Source organism: Castor canadensis, chromosome 2 (genome assembly GCF_047511655.1).
Source record: "Castor canadensis chromosome 2, mCasCan1.hap1v2, whole genome shotgun sequence".
Taxonomy (NCBI): domain Eukaryota; kingdom Metazoa; phylum Chordata; class Mammalia; order Rodentia; family Castoridae; genus Castor; species Castor canadensis.
Window position 1 is genome coordinate 77559745 of NC_133387.1, and position 20507 is coordinate 77580251.

Sequence of the window (20507 nt, forward strand, 5' to 3'; positions counted from 1 at the left end):
GATACCAACATGACTCAATGGAGAAAGAAATCATTTTCATCAATGATGTTAGGACAAAGTACATCCACATGCAAAAGAAGGAATTTGGATTTCCATCTAACACCATATACAAAAACTAACTCCAATAGACCAAATGCCTAAATATAAGCACTAAAACTCCAATGTTCTTAACATAAAATAAAATAAAATGGTAAATCTTTGTGAGCTTGGGCAAGTTAATGGCTACTATGCTATGACACAAAAAAGCACGAAAAACAAAAGAAAAATAAATTGAAATTGATCAAAATTATAAAATTGTGTTTTATAGGACACTGTTAAGAAAGTGAAAGACAACCCACAGGATTGGAGAAAAATTTTGCAAGTCACAGGGGACTTGTCTCTAGAATATATAAAAAATATATAAACATTTGCAATTCAATAATAACAAAGACAACCGAATTTTCAAAATGGGCAAAGGATCAAATAAGCATTTCTCCAAGAAGATATATAAGTGGTGAACAAGCCTATAAAAGACCTCAACACCATTAGCTTTCAAGGAAATGAAAATCAAAACTATACTGTGGTACACTTCATACCCTAAGGATGGCTATAATCAAAAAGGCAGATAATAACAAGTCTTGATAAGAATGTAGAGAAACTGGAACCCTCAAACTGTTGTTGAGAATATAAAATAGGGTAGTTGCTTGGGAAAGATAAATGAAAATATATGGCCCCACAAAAATATGTACACAAATATTCTTAGCTGCAGTATTCATAATAACCAAAAAGTGGACACAGCTCAATCATCCCTGAGCTGATGAATGAGTGAACAAAATGTGGTGTGTGTGCATAGTGAACTATCATCCAGTGTAAAAAGTAAAGAGCAGTGGTGTATCCTGTGACAGGAATGAACCTTGCAAACAGTATGTGAGGTAAAAAACTTATAGTCACAAAAGGCTATATATTGTTTATTTCCATTTATATGAAACATCTATAAGCAAATACAAAGAGACAAATAGTGGTTGCCTAGGCCCTGGAGGTTGGGTTGGAGCTTGGTGTGAACTATGTAGTTACCGTTAATAGGGGTAGGGTTTCTTCTTAAGGCAATAAAAATGCTCTAAAATTGATTGTGATAATGGTTGCACAACTCTGTGAGAGTATTAAGAACCACTGAATTGTATACTCCATATGAATTGTATCTTATTAGTGCTGTTAAGTTTTTAAAGTAGTATAAACAAAATGGGAAGGTTTGGTATCTAGCTCTTATTGATTCTGTAAACAAGAATGATGCCTTTTCATTAATAATAAAAATGATAGGAAGTCATAGGTAAAAGAATCTTAAAGAGTAATTTAGAAAATATCTAATACCTAAGTGTTCTCTTTTTTCACAATAATTTGTAACTTTAAAGATGTTGTGGAAGTTAAGCCTGTGGATTCTGGAAGTGGTAAACAATGAGTCTGCATCAGGCCAAGACTAAGGCATATGAATCCATCCTCAGTGCTCGCACTTACAAAATGGGAAGGGGAGCACAATAAAATGTAGAGCATTATTATTGATGGATTATATGAGAATACAGAGACACGGAAAGAGAGACTATAAGGAGTTCTCAACAAAGGCTACTATTAAAAGTGCCTTCTTCTCCAAGTCATATGGTGTGTATAGTGGGACTAGGATACATAATATCGGGTTTTCTGACTTCTTATGTCCTTCCATTACATCAAAGGTCAAAAAATGCTACATTACCCAACCAGGGAAGACTCTGAATCACTCTGAAGCCAGATAACTGTAAAACAATTGATTTCTTACGATTTTGAGAATGAATTTATACTTAAGGTTTTAAAAAGGTCTTGCGACGCTGCTGATATATCTGCAGGCATATTTTTGCCAAGACAGTACTTGTACTTTGGCCCTGAGAGACATTTTTCATTCCTCTGAGCTCTCTTGTTTGACATTCACTATACTGTATGTGTTAATCTGATAAGATGACTCATGACATCTTCATGTCTTAGGTAATCAAATCTGAAAACAACTTTAGAAAGCAACTGGCTTTCACTATTATCCAGACTTTATCCTCTAAGATAAACTGAATAATAACTTACAATCAGTGTCAAGTTTTGATAGCCTTGTACAGTTTTAGAATGAATTGGCTCCTCTTGAACATATGTTTTTGAGATTACATAATTGATCACTGACTTCTGCAAATACCATCATAACAGCATTTTCATTAACAAAGAATTTCTACAAAGATTTTACATGACATTATCTTTATAATATTATGAATTTTTTAGATACTTATAAGGAGCACTTTATAAGTGTATACCTATGTAATGACATTATTTGTTGAGACAACAGTTTTGAAAGGGATTTGGGCAAAAAGTTTTAAGTGCCCTGTACAGCTATCCTTATCTCAACCAGCAAAAACCCTTGTTCCTTCCTATTATATCTTATACTCTCTCTACAACAAAATTAGAAATAAGGGCAAAATAGTTTCTGCTGGGTATTGAGGGAGTGGGGGGGAGATGGAGGGGGCGGAGTGGGTGGTAAGGGAGGGGGTGGGGGCAGGGGGGAGAAATGACCCAAGCTTTGTATGCACATATGAATAATAAAAGAAAAAAAAAGTGATATGACAAAAAATAAATAAATAAATAAAATAAAACCCTTCAACCTTTGACTCAAGATTTCCACCACCAGGAATTTGACCAAAAAAAAAAAAAAAAAAAAAAAAAGAGAGAGACCTATGCCCAAATATTTGTTTATTAAAAATTGGCCAAAGATTATTTTTACGATCATCACATTTTGAAAATAAATGTTCCATAATGATGAGTTGGACAAATAAAATGAAGCATGTCCATGGTTGATATTTGTAAAAGATAATTTATAACATCGTATATGAAATAATAGGTTTTAAAACAGTATACATGAAGGGTTGCAATATTGCAAAATTAGTTCTGTATAAATGAACATGTGTATAAAACTAAATATGTGTATAAACCTAAATGTGTATGTATATGTGTACATATGTATACTTAGCTTCATCATTTTGTTTCTTTTAATTTTTTACTGTTGTGCTGGGGGTACATTGTGGCACTTAAAAAATTCTCATAATATGTCAAATATATCATACTTGAATTCATCCTCCATCATTTTCCTTTATCTTCCCCTTCCCCATTCTTGGAATAGTTTCATCTGTCTTATTTTCCCATTTACATACATGTGTACGTAGTATTTGTACCATATTCACCTCCTACATCCTTTTCTCACATCCTCTCCACTTCCACTGCTGCCAACCCCCAGAAAGGACCTGTTCCGCCTTCTTATTCTCTGCTTTTGTAAAAGAAAAAACAAAATGACAGTTTCATTTGTTTAAGGTAACTATACAGGCCCAGTAAGTAAGGGTGTGAAATAATGTAGGTTTTGATAGAAGTAAAATAATGAAAGTGCAAATTACTCACTGGATGAGACTGGTAAAAGGATTAAGTATTTTAGGTTATTTTATAATTTAGTTCCTATGAGAGTAGGATACCAGACAAGAAATAAATGTTTAGAAAACTGCTGACATTCTTGATGTTAGGACGAAGGAATTCTTTGTACCTTTTAAGCATATGCATTAATTTCCATATAATTGGATTTTATTTGATGTTTTAAATATACTCCAAACTATCTTTTAGCCATTTCACTTTCTAATTATATATTGCCAAAAATGTACAAGTGAAATTTACTGTATTGGTCTTGTATCTTTCATCCTTACTAAATTCAATAATAATTTGATTTGTAATTTTTGGTAGATCCCATTGAGATTTCTACACTCCCAATTATGTCAACTATGAATAAAATTATTTTTGGTTCAGTTTAAAAAAAAGATAACTACACAGGGAGTTTCCTTGTAACATTTCCATGTATATATATTATGACCCGAATTTGTTCATCTTCTCTATTTTTCTTCTTGGATTTGTCTTCTTGGGTTTAATTTGCAATACATCCTTTATATTCTTATATTCTTAACCCCAGTAATTCTTCTGACTGGTGAGCTTTGCAAACCTGTGGTCTTCTTGGCCAAATGCCGTTTTTCAGAAACCACTGCTGTCAGACAAACCAGAATGCTTTGTGCAGTTATTTTCTGGCCCACTGGTATTACTACTGAATTGTATAAAATTCACCCTCTGTTTTTGGATTCTGAAAATGTGAATGCCAGGAGAGTATTTACACAAGTTTTTATGAGTATTTTTGTGTGAACTGTCATTGTGTTCATAAATGTATCAATTCTTTATTTTAATCCTTGTGAAATATAATCATTTTAAAACAAATGAGACAGTTCAATATGGACAGTTGTGTCTTCCTGATGTCCTCCTGATGTGCTGCAGTATAAGTGAAAGAGAATCAGATGTTATCAAGACTTTTTTCCTAGTAATTCTGCTAACTTATCTGCTGCTAGGCTTTGAAGCTTTGCAATCTTTTCACATGTTACAGAATTATAGGAAATGACTCAAACATATCAGTGGGCATGACAGAGAATGATTATTCTCTTTAGCCTTATATCTCTGCTCTGTTTCTGTTTTGAATAGTCTCTTATGCTACTGGGAATGCTTATTTCATATTGTTAAAGAGAAGAAGGAAATTTACTCTTTTGATCTAAGCATTTTATCCATCTCTAGTCTCTTTTTATTCAAACTACATTATTGAGGTATAATTTACATATATGTACAATCTGTTCAAAAACCTTACCTATGTAAGACATATAACTTAATGAATTTGGAATAAGTATATACCCATAAAACCATGACCATAATCTAGTCATAAATGTATCCATCACCTTCAAATTTTTCTCTTACTTTCTGTATAATATTATTTTCTGTAATAAGATCTCAGCCTAAGATCTAACATCTTAGCAATATTTTCATATACAATTCCATAGTATTAACTAAAGGTGATAATATAGTACAGTGGTCCTCAACTAGAACTCATTCATCTTGTATAACTAGAACTTTATATCACTTTACTAATACATCCTTCTTCCCCTCCCCATGGCAACCACCACTCTTCTCTCTGTTTCTATGAGCTTGACTATTTTAGGTTCCATACGTAAGTGGTATCATAAAGTATTTGACTCTCTGTGTCTGGTTAGCTACCTTATGTGCTATGTTCTTGCATCATCAGAATAGTGACAGTGGTCACCAGCATATACATACATTGAACACATACATTGCATTCCACTATCAAGTTAGCTATTCCTCTGAGTATTACCCTAAACCCACTTACCACTTCCTCATGTCGATGTAACCCCTAGTAGGCTGTTATACAGAAAGAATTGCTACATGTGCTTTAATACACACACACACACACACACACACACACAGAGAGAGAGAGAGAGAGAGAGAGAGAGAGAGAGAGAGAGAGGACAGAGAGAGAGAGAGAGTCCGTGCCAACAAATTATTATACTGCATTTTTTACAGTTAATTTTTTTTAATTTTCCTTTTCCAGAAATAGAGTTGTACCAAAGAATAAAATGATTATTTTCTTTTCCAAGAATTTTTGGCCAGTTATTTGAAACATCTTAAAAATTTACATTAAATATTTTGGGAGTCAGTGAGTATTTTATTTTATCAGAACGCTTAATGTTCTATTCAGTGTCAGACATTATGTATAACTCAAAACTTTTCATGGCAACTTTTGCATGGGACTAGAAGGATCTCTTGTAAGGATTGGCACAGACCTCTGAGATAAATTCCCTGATGATTTTGAGACTTTCTATTCATGACAAGATAGCTAAGCTACAGAGGACCTTGGTTTCTTCCCCCCAAAATCAATACTACAGACACTGTGTAAGAGTGGGAGGAGGAAGAATGAGTCCTTTGAACTGACTGAGAAAGATGCCGGGAGAAGGAAAAGCAAAAGCTGCTTGGTGTGAAGGTGACAGACAGCTAGCTAGTGGGTAGAGTTGTGTAGGCACCACTGTGGCAGACAGGCCAAGAGCATAGCTTCTGAATTATGTCTTGACTTGTGAAAGAACAGCCAAATCCTCCAATCAGTATGGTGCCCAGCAGGAGCACCATACTGAAATGTGAGCAAGAAGAAAATGAGACACTACACTGTCCTGTCTCTCTGTCTTTTCATCCAGGAACCAGTATGTTCTCATCACCACTTCTCAATACTATTATTTTTAATTTTCCCAATGAATTTAATGGCAATCCTGAGGGATATTTTTTCCTTCCTGGTAGCACAAGGTATCATTCATGAGATAGTCACAAAAACTATGTGATTTGCCTCAGAAAAAGCTTCAGTACATTCCAGGAAGCACAATATCTTATTGTCCATATTTTCTGAATATAATGCAGTGAAACTGGAAATTAAAACCAAAAAGTAGCCATAAAAAGAAAAAGACTTTGATCTTAAAACTAATGAAATTCTTGTGTCTTAAATACTCATTTTTAGTCAGCATGATTTGTTCTCTTTCATCCATTACTTTTCATGTCTCTGATACTTGGATATATTACACTACAATATATAAATATACATGAGTATAAAGTGACTCAAGAATTTCAAATAGCTTCAATAAGTTGCTTTGAAAATGGAGGTTTATTATAAATAGAAATAATAACTATAATTTAAAAAACAGTTATCATGTTCAATATGTTCTTTACTTTGTGCACATTGCATTTAATTCTTTTAAAAACAACTTAGATGTAGAGACTCTAAGTACTTAGTTCAGTGTTGGACAGGCAGTAGAGGAGCTAAGATTTGCAATCAGATCACAAGGCATGCCTCTTTCCACTTAGATAGTCCAAATCATTCAAACTGAAGATAAGTGTTACTTGGAAGTAGATTTGTAAAGAATTACATATTCATGATTTAAAATCATTTTAAGAACATTAATATTGCTTACGACTACACAATTCATCATTAAATCATTTTTATTTTCCTACAAGACATTACAGAGAAAATATTTTACTGATAAAAACTAAAATCTGTACTATTTGACATTACAAATTTCACAAGCAGCTGTCTTCAAATATCATAAATGAATCTCAGGAGTCATTATGAAATTATACTAAAATGTAAATTTCCTTTGAAAGTAGCAAATCTGAATGAAATAACATCTGGTTATTTATATTCTTTATCAATCAGTAGGCTGCATGGGGGGAAATGAAGGTAGTAGAACCATAAAAGAATAAAGGGGGAAAGGCTTATAAATGAAACCATCCGAGTAACTCGCTATTCTCCCTTTTGCTGGTAGATGGGTTATATGAGACTGGCTATGCACTCTTTAAAAGTCATCTCTATATGAAAGCTTCAGAGACTTTATCTACCCTAGTAAACAGCATTGTAGGCCAGGATAAGAGGCAACATTGTTTTTTCAAAGAACAGTTCTTTTACTGAGAAAGAACAAATAAGTTTCTTCACATAGAGCTTAATCAAACAAAATGGTTTAAATGGACAGTTCTAGAAGAAATAAAAGTTTAGAAAGCTGGATTAGAACATGGCTTCCAACATAGTCTTTAGCTGTTGATAGCATATAATGTTTCAAGAAATTCTTATTTTAAAATGTTATGTTTAAAATAAAACAATGATTTTTTTTCCTCGTTTCAAATATTGGTATTTGGATGTGATGGGCTCTGTCTCAGCTCATCCCTTTAGCCATGGCTTCTCTCGCTGTTTGTGGGGTTAGGAGGTGGTGGTTATACTCTTCTACCATAAGCCCTGCAGAACAGCACTCCTCTGGATTCTGTTAAGGTCAATTTTATTGCAAGCTCCATCACCATCAAGTCATCACTAATGTACTGCCTAATGCAATCCTCATAACCCCATGAGGCAGTCCTATGGCCCGTTTTGCCTTGGTCAACTGCAACTAACTACATTTGCATGGCTGAAAATGTCTTCTTCTATGGCTCTTTCTAGGCAAGATGCTTTTGTCAATGGTGGGAGATCTTGCTCACATTTTTGGGTGTTTGCCTGACAGTTTCAACTGCTTGCTACCTACCAGATGTGAATTCAAAATATTCTATGAATAAAATCCACTTAGGGTTATAGATGGTTTATTCAGATAGTATTCCTGAACCTAAATGCAGTCTTGATCCTAGCTGCTGCTTCTGTTCCAAATTCAGTACTGGTGAACTCCATAAAAGGTATAGGCTTAAAGAGACTAAAGTCATGAGCTTCTTACAAAAGGAGGACCTGCTCCCCGCCCCAGTAGGATAAGAACTAATATTGAAGGTAACAAGGCAGGTTGAACTGGGCCATCCCAGAATAGAGCTGGAATGTTATTTTTAGTTCTTAGAATATTAAGGGGCTGGTAAATCAATGACTTTTCCTGAAGAGTTCAATTTACTGAAGCAAATTGGGAAAAAAGGAAGGTGGATAAAATACTGATTAGAGCTAGAGAAATTTAAGAGTCACTGCATTTTGTTGTTTGTGCCAAGGGCTATTTCAACTTGGAACCGTTAATAACATGTCTTATAATTATGATGAGTTAAAACACAACACAAACCAGAGTCATGGATGTTGGTTTGGAAATGGTGCTATACAAGCTAGCCCAAGTTTATTTTTTTCCCATAACTTCTATTTCTGGGCTAAGTTTTTCTATTTTTAGTTTGTTTTAAGAGGATTTGTCATTGATTTTTAGCACAGTATTATGACAGCTGCTTTAAAATTCTTGTCGGATGTCCCAATATCTAATTTATTTTGTTTTTGACCCAGCCGATTGTCTTTTCTCATTCATATGTGGTTTTCCTGGTTCTTGGTATGATGAGCGATTTTTTTGGATATTTTGGTTATTATGTTTTAAGGAACCCTTGATCCTATTTATAGCTTCTATGTTAGCACAACCTATTTAGATGGTATTTTTGGTTTACCCACTTTAGTTGGCTTTAGTTTCACTCACAGTTTGGTTTTCTGAACCCTGAAATGTTATTCTGGTTGATTTCTTCAGATGTTACTGCACTTAACGTTCAATCCCTGCTGGGCAGGAGCTATCCATGGGGCAGAAGGCTCTGCTCTAGGTTACCTACTGTCACTGAGTGATCTTCTAGAAGGAAAGAGCCACTGAGGAGCACGGAAAAGTGAGTTGTACCATCTTGTTCTAGAACTGGAAACCAGCCCAGATAATTTACCATCCCTCTGAGAGTTCTTGAAAGTCTTGACTGCCAAATGCATAAGGATGTTGTCCAGAAAACATCCAGATGGAAGAACATTCAGATGCCAGCCTCCAATAGAGAGATAGACAGATGGAGGACAGATGTCCAATTACCAATGTTTGGTAGACAAGGAAAGCGCTGGACAGGTCTGTGGACATTTGCATATGCTAACATTTCCTGATGCATTTCCTGCAATCTGCCTTTCATTTCTCACCCTTTCCTAGACTTTCTGTAAGATGCCAGGTTTGTGAAAACCCAGGCTCCTTGGAGTTGGTCCAGGAGCCTGCTGTCAAGGAATGAGCAGTAATTCCAAGCAATAATTCCACTGAGGTCTTAGAAATCCTGGCACAGATAAGCTCTTCACTCTTTCTTCATTTTGAGAAGTACTTTCATCCCTGTAAGGGAAATAGAAGATATTTTCCCATTATTTACAAAGCACTTTCCACTAAGATTAATTGTTTACACACTAGTCAAGAACCAGTTCATATTCCAGATATTTGTTCAGAGATCTTTGTACTCCCCAATTACATCTCAGCCTGGTTTTCCTTCCTTTCCTGACCATACTCTTGCATTTGACTCGGTTGTGCTACTCCCCTCTTGGCTTTCTCAGCATGTCCTGGCATCTCTCATTTTAGTGGTTGTAACTCCTGCTTTAGCTCCAGGAACCTCAAGCCACTGTTAAAACAGTTTTTTTCTGGGCAAGGCAAGTTGCTGATGTAAAGTCACAGCATCCTGCTCTAATTCTGGTTTCCTTTATAGCAAGCCACATGCTGCTGATATCTAGGATCTTACAGAAGTGACCAATGATAAGTCTTGTCTCAAAATAAGACTCCTCTTCTATCTGCCCTTGCCAATTCACTCTTACCTTTCATTCCTACAGATGGACAATTCTCAAAGATGTGAAGAAAGAAATAGTAGATGGAATAAGCTCTTCTCTCACTCTTTCACGACAAGCCTGTTGCAAAGCTTCTCTAGTAATTCCTAAAAAAGCAGACATTTATGTTGGGCCCATTGAGTATTCTTGGGACAATCAGAAAAATTCTATATTAATTTTACCACCAGCTAGTACTAACCTCAGAGATTAGGAAGATGTTGTCATCTTTCATTGTTGAACAAATTCTCTTTTCACTTATGTTCAGCAGACTTGTGACATTTCAACCATTTCCTTATTTATCGAATTAGAAATTTGGGATATTCTAAAGCACAGAAATGTAATGTTTATTTATTATATCATTAATACTCTCTAATGGTGCATTTATTTTGGACAGATTTTCTCTGGCAATTATCATAAGGTTTGCAAAACAGAAAAGATTTCAGTAAAAAGTTATAAACACTTACTGTGCTCCAGGCACTGTGTAAAGTACAGAAAATGCAAAGATTTCAAAAAAGTCCAGAGTGGATCTGTCTCCCAAGAATTATGCCATGTGATAGAAAAAAAAAAGTACATTTATGGATGAGCAAATAGTTAAAGTATAGTGTAAATGAGTACATTATAAATATGAATCAGGCCAGATATCCTACATAAGAATGTTTTTGGTGAGCAACTGAATGAAGGAAGACACAGCAGAGCAGTTGACTTTTGTGTTGAGCATAAATAAAAGGCAATCACATAGGAATAGGGAGAAGACTTTTTCCAGGTTCATCAACATCCATGGTCAGAGTCACAATGTTGCAGAGCAGTCATGAGTTAAGAACTAAAAGTAGCTCTACATTGCTTTAGTACAAAGACAATGTGACACTATGAAGGGCTTTGTATCTCGTGATTAGGAGCTTGGGTTTTATCCTCTAAGAAATAGGAAACAAGATAAATTTTAAAGTTGGAAGAGATAACATGGTTTTATTTACATTTTCAAAAAGCTATTGTTTATTATAAGTAAGCTTAACAAATTTAGTTATTAAATAACACATTTAAATTATAACTCATATTTGATTATATGGCCCCTTCAAAGAGCAGAGGTGTTCCAATGTTATATAAATTGAAGTGTAAAAAACTAGGTGTCTCATCCCTCTCACATAAAGGTGAGGCTTTACGTAAGAATAGCTGAGAGCTTTCCTCTGGCTCTATGGAACTGTGAAGAGAAAATATTTCATCTCAAATAAAGGAAACTTTCTTTCTTTACAATTTTTGTAGTGAGAATTACAGACAAATGAAATAATGTCTTCTTATAATTTCTTCAGTTGTTTCTTCCTTCTTGCTAAGTGGAAGTCCCTCCCCCATGAGTACAGACCATGTTTGTTTGTGCTGTTAGCTTATATCCTGCATATGCCTGCCTGATAAGTGGCCATACTGACAGTCTCCAATCCCTGTTTCCAACTGAACTCAAGTCAAAGTGTGCTTTGAAGAAAAAAACCTAGGTATGTCTTCACTGGGAAATATCCATCCATCACTGGTTTCCTATCATGGATTACCCGACTGGAATGATATCTTTAGGTTGCCTGATGAAGACGATTGTAAAAAGGAAAAAAAAAATCCATAGACATTGACTATAAGAGCATAGGTACACAGAACCTTTGGGCAGTATTAAATTCTCTCCCTCATCCTACCTTCTATCTTCCTCCTGTCACAACAAAACAGAGAGGCCAGAAGGCTGGTGTCATGACTGGGGTGCTTACCCTGGCTCAAGCCACTACTGTCACTGTAAAAACATGCTGTTGAGGAAAAATATAATTTATATGGGTGCCTTGAGTGCTTTATTCAAAATGCTTGGCATAAGGAAAGCAGCAGGAGTAATAGTGGTTTGAAAAACAAATAGAATAATGTATCTTCTCAGTATGTCATGATACTGATGGATGTGACTTTCACAGATAAAATATAAATCTCTCTTTTGTAACTGACATTTAGTCTGTTGGCCATTTTAATACAAAATGTAGAGAAGTTACTCTCTTGTGGCTTTTGCTGGTACTTTTTATAACTGTAGTGTGGTAGGAAGTAGGCCCCAAGTTCCCTTGGCAACAAGTAGAGTAGAAGCGATACACAGAAATCTGAATCATCAGTGAATCATCTGAGGATTTCTGTTTCCAATCCTTGGAAATAATTTACTGATTGTTTTTTATTTGTGCAATGTTTGCTGAGTCCAAGTGAACACCTCAGCAAACATAAGGTCTTTGGTCAATTTGGTCAATCATTTGACAAACATGCTGAATGCTTCATGAGACATTAAGATTAGTAGCTAAAAAACCCCTGGGCTTTCTTTCTTAAGACTGCATTCACATTTGAAGAGGAACAAATTGGCACACCAAGGTATTAGCAATGGGGAAGTCCCCTTTCTACAAAGAAAATTAATGTCCCCAGCAGGATGATTCAGGGCATTGCCACATTTACCCTAAATGTTTCTGAGCATGAAGAAAAGTGATCTCTCTAGATCTCGATTTTAGTCACAACCAATTCTCAGACACCTGAAAAGAGAAGTGATTGATATGGCTTCACACCTGAACATACACACACACATGCACACACACACACCAACTGTCTGAGGCTTATGGACATCAGTTACTCAGTTTCTCCTGGTATTTTTTCCCACTAATATATCTCTTATATAATCCCTTTATCTCTATAGCTGTTGAAAATATCTTTTTTCAAGGTTTACTGCTACTTTTGTTTTCCCAGCTGAGGTTGTCCTTTGCCCCCATGCTATGTACAGAGAGAAAATGCCTTAGCCTAAAACTGCTCATTCTCATGTCAGCATCCCAATCAAAACTCTATCATGGTTCAGTGGCTCCTTGAAGACCATCCCTTCAATAAATGTTTATTGAATGAATTATAAGACCTTCGCTAATCCTGTTTCTATTTTTTCCCCATTAGACCTAAAGCTGCTTGAGAACAGAGGCTCTGTCTCACAGGTTTTATGTCCCTAGATCCTAGCATGGCATCTGGTGCATTGTACCCATCCAATCAACATTTACTTAAATGGTGAATGACACTTAAATCCTGGACTCTTGCATGCTTCTTGTTACCTCCCTCACCAGTGTGAACTCATTTGCCACCAAGGCCTTCCTTCCTGTGAGGTGAGTCTCTGTACCATTCAAGCTCCACGCAATCATTCATACCATTTCCCGCCTGTGAATTACCTTCCACCACCTACTTAAATTCTTTCTGGTCAGGGCTTCCTGACTATTCCAGCCTGAGCGGATCTTTATGTCCTTTACGCCTTTCATATCTATGGCCTTTACTTAAACTTATCCCTAACCTTAAATTCTTCTGCCGTTTGTCTCCTTTTAAATTGTTAAGTGATACTATCTGTTTCCTCATTACTGGCATCTCCAATATGTTGATGCCACCAATCTCTTTCACTTCTAACCCAGAGCTCTCTGTCCAGCATCAAAACTTGATGTTTCACAAAAGCTCAGGCTCAAACTATGTTCAAACCTTAGTTCAAGTTCTTAAATTTTGAAGGTATGTTACTGATATTTTTGTTATGTTTTTTTGTTTTTCAAGATGTGTACTAAAATATTTATGACCGAAATGATATGTTGTCTCCAGCGTATTTCAAAAGAGCATGAGAGATGGTAAAAGGAATGGGGTATGCTATCCTACTTCTATTGTATGTGTTTGAAAGTTTTGATAATGCCAATTTTAAAAGACTTTAATAGTTTTACTCTATCCTCACCTTCCGCCACTTCAAACACACTCTTCCTTTGCTTAAATCCATCACTGTCTCCCCGCCCTCCATCCCAACCTTCTGAGACTCTGTCCAGAGGGAAACGGAGATTGACATATAAAGCTGAATTAGTTCAGCCACCTGAGATAAGTGACTAAGTAGAACTAAGTAGTACCTGCTGCCAACCCAGGTAATTAAAAAAAAAAAACCCACAGAAAAAACATGAAGAGATTATATTTTTTAAAGAAAAATTAGAAAGTTGAGAGTTAGCTCTTTACCCTAGAACATTCCCAATTTTATGAGTCTCTAAGAACAAGACAGGAAAATACATCTAAACTCCATGGTCACATTGTTTTCTGTGACTGAACCATCTTTCTTTTCTTCCTCCACATAAATTATCTACTTCAATTTCTGCTCAACCATCCCCTTTTTTTTTGCAGATTCCCTGGGTCTTCCTCTGTCTCCCACAGGAAGAATTCAATGCTTCATCAATATTCATATGAGATTCTATACCTGCTTCCTTTTTCTATATCACTGTGGATCATAGTTAGTTAATGTGTGTTTTTGGTGTAGTGCTATTGTGGATAGAAAACCAATTTAAATCTTCTCTCCAAAACCCTAATCTCTGAGTTCAGGTACCTTTTTCTGCTCTTTGATTTCCCAATTAGCATAGTATGTTGAAGAGGAAATGTTTAGGAAAGTCTGAAAGTGAATCAGATGGAATCTAATTTCTTTGTAGATATTGTTTCTTTTCTCTGCTAATATCCATAAGTTGAAAGTTGAAAGTCTTCTTTCTTGAACTCCTCCACCCAAAAGTACTCCTTCTTCCTTGGAAATCACAGATCTTTCATTTTCTCTTCACAATACACCTTGTGATCTGCTTTGATTTTTGGTGATATGTGTCCTATCTTCTTTACCGTCCAAGACTTGAGAGGACAATGACCATATCTTTTCCTTCTGCTACTCACTAGAACTCCTGAACACACTCAATAAATTTGTTAAGTTTAATATTTGAATGTAAAACACATGTGAAGTATCCCTGTTTCTTATTGAGATCAGCAATACTGCATGTTTGTTATCAATAATTTTTAAAATAATTCCATAGTCTCCATTGTTTTTAGAATTAATAAAAAATTAATAAACCAGCCACCACTATTCACAACCTGAGTAATCACATAGCTTATTAAGGTTTCTAGAATTGCACTTCAATCATTTAATCAATGAATGCTCCCAAAGTCAATAGTTGAAGACTTTTAACTGTCTTTCAAAGTTGCAGTAGCAGCTTCAGAGACAGCTAAAATTTTTATCCCAAGATTTCTGAATCAAACTCCATTGTCCTTCCCACTTAATCACAGGTGCCTGAATGTAAATGATAACAGACAGCTTTTCTATTACTTCTCTTCCATTATAGATATTTTAGAGGAGCATTATAGCAAAAGGAATTAAGAGACGTCTTCTGAAGCCACACTGTTTAAATCCTGGCTCTGCCTACCTACATGACCCTGGATGTCTTAGTCTTTTTAGTGCTGCTATAACAGAGTATCATACCACAGACTAGGAAATTTATAAGGAACAGAAATTTGTTCGGCTTGCAGTTCTGGGGGCTGGTAAGTCCAGGATTCAGTGGCCACGTCTGGTGAGAGCCTTCTTGCTACATGTTGGAAGACATGAATGACAGAGAGCAAGAGAGGACCAAACCTGCTTCTATAGCAAACCCACTGTCTCAATAACAACATTAACCTATTCATGTGGGCCTCACCTCTCAGTAATTGCCTTGTGGATTAAGTTTTTCAGTACATGAACTATGAGGGGCATGTTCAAACCATCAACAATCACCCTAGAGCAGGAAAAAAAATCACTTCATGAAGGAAGCATAGATGGCTGCTGTGGAGGATTTCTTGTCTAATGTGCCTTACTCTGTGCCTCAATTTCCTTACCTATAAAATAAGGATGATAGAAATAACCTATACAAAGATTAGATGAATTAATATATATAAAGCATTAAGAACAGTGCTTCATACTCAGTAAGCACAGTTTGTAATAGTTTGCTTTTATTGTAACCTGGATCATTTACTTTAAAAGAAAGCATATGTAATACATTTTCTATAGTTGAAAAGGTGGAACTATTCAGTGGTTTTTAGAGATCAATTTTTGAGACTAGTTCTATGATATTTGTGGCACAAGTATCTAAAATCTTTTTCATAGTCTCCACAATCTTTCCCAACATACTTAGTTTGCAAAATCAGATTGGACATTGTACAGAAATAGCTTTTCTCATAAAATTTTAGTACTTTCAGTTCCATTCTAGCTGGAATTTGAAGAACTACTGCATGCAGAAATTTAAGTAGTAAGTCATATGATCACAGCACAATCAATGCTTGTTTTTTTATCCTTTTTTTTTTTTAGGAAAAGTATTATTAGTTGCCATATGGAGGGTTGACCTTTGTTTGATATCATTGGAATATGAATTAATCACCTCAAAAATAGGGCAGTATATTAGGATCTACATTGATATCTGATTGCAATTGAAAAAGTAGCAAAGATGTAAAAATAATATATGACGTACTTATTCAGTCTATAGAAACCTATTGCGTATTCTCATTTCCCAAGCAGCATTCTATAAGTAGGGCCTACATTCCTCTCCCCATTCAGGGCTTACTAACTGATGTAAGGAGACATAAAATAAACAAGTAAACAAATAATTACAGCTGTGATGATGGGTGCCGTAGAAGTAATGCATAAGGTGATACGACCTGCCAGACTGGGAGAGTAGAGGGCTGACTTTAATCCTTACCTCAACCCCAGGGTAATCTGGGACAATTTGAACAGAAACCAAAAAGACTATGAGATGCCAGCCACACTGGGGAAGAACATTTTAGACAGTGAGAACATCAGGGAGCAAGGCTGTGAAGGCAATATAATCATGGCCTGAGCACAGATGAGAAAGGAGGCTGTAGTAGAAGGATTTAGCAAGCAAGAGGGAGCAGAAAGGTTGAGTCTATTGGAAGAACCAGAGATCTTTTTTTTTTTCATTTATTCACATGTGCATAGATTGTTTGGGTCATTTCTCCCTCCTGCCCTCGCCCCCACTCTCCGCCCCCCTTCCAGGCAGAACCTGTTCTGCGCTTTTCTCCAGGTCTGTTAAAGAGTAGAAATAAGCAATAATAAGAAAGACATAGCATTTTTGCTAGTTGAGTTAAGGATAGCTATACAGAGAGATTCCTAGCATTGCTTTCATATACAAATGTGTTACAACCCAAATTGATTCATCTCTAACTGACCTTTACACTGGTTCCTGATCCCCTTCTTGTGTTGACCTCTGTCACTTTAAGGTTTCTGTATTAGTTCCTCTGGAGTGGGGACATCAAATGCTTTCAGGTTTTGGGTTTTCTATCTAACCCTGTACCTCCAGTATATGTTCTCTTCTTGTTATGTAACCCAAGTTCTACAACATTGCTGTATTTGCTGTAGATCTAAAGATCGCATATGAGGAAGAACCAGAGATCTTTTTAGGCAGGTCCTTCTAGTGCAGCCCAGTCTGGTGACTCCATATTATGAAAAATAGGAGTAAAGAAACATAAGCATATAGCAAATGACTAGTGGCATTATTTTTTGGTTTGGGTATTTTGTTTGTTTGACTTGGGTTTTTTTTTTTTGCTTAATTTGCATATATTTTTATTTCTTACAGTAAAATTCCTGATTTGGTTCAAATGTAGTTAAAATAGTTTACACAAAGGTCAAACATCATCCAAGATTCATGTGGTTTTATGTGTCGTTCTTACCTTTCAGAAGAAAAATAATACTGCTCATTATTTTTTAAATGTTGGAAAATAACAGAAACCTAAAACATAATTTAACTACAATCCAAAAATCTAACTATTTGTGTTACTAATTTTCTATTTCTGAAGCAGAGGTTTTTTTTAAAAGTTCTGCTTGTGATTATCTAACCTTTGTGAACTGAGGGTAAGTAAAGAAGACAACAGATTCAGTTTAGAAACAAAGCCTCAAAGGCCACACTGATGGTATGGCTCAGATGGAATGAGCATGTGTTGGTTTAAAAGATATAGTTGATTAGAAAAACAAAATAGTGCCAGAACGATGTGGCCAGAGAAGTGCTTTGATTTCTAATATTGCTAAACCTTATCTCCCTGAGTAGTTGTGTCAATTAAAGATAAGGTTCTGACTTTGGGATAGTAGTCTTGAGAGACAGCAATCCTTGAGAAATGCTGCAGTGGGAGGTGACAGTAATGGTAGTAAAATTAGTAGTCATGCTCCAATACAGGCTGTTCCCAGCTGAGCCTAGCTAATGACAAGCTCATGGCAGGGAATACCTTGATCATTCACATCCGTTGAGATCCAGTGCTCCATAGCTATCAACTTATTTTCCTCTTTTCCCTTTTGTCCTCCCTCTCCAACTCTCAGACTTAGGAGCTGTAGGTTACGATGTGATTTGTGAGATAATACAGAGTTTGCACACCTCAGAACCACCTTCAACCGCGAAGATAATTACACCATTCTTGATTGCTCTTTGATTTTTACTTTATACAATAATGAGAGTTTTCTCTTTTGCAGCACCTAGAGACCAAGAACCAATTAAGTTGAAACATAGACATAGGCTAGGGAAAATTAAAATACACTACTTTCATCTCAGAAGTCACTTGGTAATTATTTCTTTCCTTTGGAGTATAGATATAAATAAAGGGATGGATATTATATATGTGTGTCTATATCTATGTATGCTTGTGCATTCATTATTATAAATACAATTCTGTATCTTGTTTTTTTCCACCAAATATAAGCATTTGCCCATGTTATGAATTAGTCCTCAAAATCTCTTTTTGGATAAATGGAAAATACCCAATAATACAGATGTATCATTCATAATTCAATTAAAAGTTCCCTATTTGGCTTTTATTTGGCTTCTAATATTACAAAGGATGCTATAATAAACATCCTAGGAATAGTAATGTTTTTTCAGTTGCTATTTTTTAGGATAAATCTCTAGGTATGAATCCAGTGAGATCAACCATTTGAATATTTATTAAGATTCTTAACCAATATTGTCAAATTGCCTTCCCATCAACAGCATTTAAGAACTTTCTTCTCACTAAATCCAGCAGTGTTAACGATCTTTTAAAAAATATTTTCTGGCATTGGTTTTAATAAAATTTGAGATATAAGTCAGAGTCACTTTTTATTCTCCTTTCTGTTTTTCTCTATTCCTGAAGAAAATGGAGATATAAAAAAATAGGATTCCTGGTAGAGTTGAAACATACACAAAATGATCAAGCACACTTTTAAAAGCCAAGAGCTTGTTTTTCTAAAAATGTACACAAGATGGTCCATGTGTTTATTTTCAGGAACACTATTTAAGGTCATTCCAGTGACCTTCAATTAATATAGCTTGTGATTCCCATATGGTCAACTTTTGACTATTTTTAAGCACAGAAATTCCTAGAACTTATTTATACACTAATATACTTAAAATAATATGGACTATGGATTGAAATTATGCATTTTAGCATCAAAGAAGAATATTTGGATAAAGAGTTTGCCTCAGGCAGTAACATAAAAATAGCATGGTTTAAACACTTTAATTTGCATCTTAAATTTCAGTTAACTATTTCCAAATGAAATAACTTATTCTTTGATATATTTTGGAAACATTTCATTTTGCTAAAACAGAGAATAAATTAAAACTGCCTTGATTCTATGGGATTTCAGCTGAATTTGTAAAGCAGACTCATTTTCACTGCTGTCAAATCAGTCAATTGTACTTTTTAACCCTGTGTTACCTTTTCCATTTGTGGAAAATGATAAAATAGGTTGATCAACTTTTCCTTATAATGCTTATTTTTCTTACTTTCCATCTACCTATATCATTTATTTTTATGTATCATTTTCATGTAGAATTTAAGTATTACAAACAGGCCAATGCACTTTTAACAATAATCCTGCATACTTCTGCCCTTCACAGAGGCACTCATTGCCATCAAGTTCATGTAGACACTTTTAGACTTTGTTCTATGCATTTGTAAAAATCAACACCTACAAACAAAATATATAATGTTGTTGGTTTTTCTCTTTTTTAGAAGTAATATTATATGCCTACCATGAGATCACAGACCTGATTTTCCCTTATCTGTGCCTTTTTTCTTTTTCACTGCATTGCATCATCTACCACAGTTCATCTGTCAGGCTGTCTAAACACAGACATGGTTCACTTCCACCCGCTTCTTTGCTGTTATTACAAATAAAAAGGTAGTTTGGCTCAAGTGATAGAATACCTGCATTACAACTGCAAAGCCCTGAGTTAAAAACCCAGGCCCACCAAAACAAATAAATAAGATGGTGCAGCAAGCAAATTTGCCCAGCCCTTTTGCATGTGCACAAGCTTGTTAGGGCTGGTTTAGTCATTATTTACTTACAATTCAGTCTCTATTATTTACTTACAATTTCAGTCTCTATTATTATTTATCATCTATTTAGGCTTTCCTATTCTTTTTTTTTTTTAGCAGTTTATAAAAAGCTTCTAGTGATTAGTACTCTTTTTTATTTCTTATTCTTACAAATCTGAGCCATAATTTTTTTTTCTTTCTTTCTTCCTTTCTTTTCTTTCTGTTTATTTTTAGGCAGAGTCTTCCTATATAGCCAAGACTGGCCTCAAACTGGCAATCCTCCTGCCTTAATTGTTTGATTGCTTAATTCTTTTATTTTGAAACTTTATAATTTCCTAATAAATTCATTTAACATAATAGATTTTCCCCTGAGTAAAGCTTTGGCTACCTTTCACCTATGTTT

The 20507-nt window shown here is 35.2% G+C and overlaps 1 long non-coding RNA gene across 1 annotated transcript in view; it reads right to left on the reverse strand.

Moving 5' to 3' along the window:
- Nucleotides 1-6302: 6302 nt before the first annotated feature.
- Nucleotides 6303-20507, reverse strand: part of LOC141420696 (uncharacterized) — a 74683-nt gene continuing 60478 nt past the window's right edge. The window contains exons 2-4 of the long non-coding RNA XR_012445226.1: nt 10182-10304; nt 9974-10089; nt 6303-9503 (exon numbers count right to left, since the gene is read on the reverse strand). This is a non-coding gene — a long non-coding RNA (uncharacterized lncRNA). The remainder of the gene's footprint in view (nt 9504-9973; nt 10090-10181; nt 10305-20507) is intronic.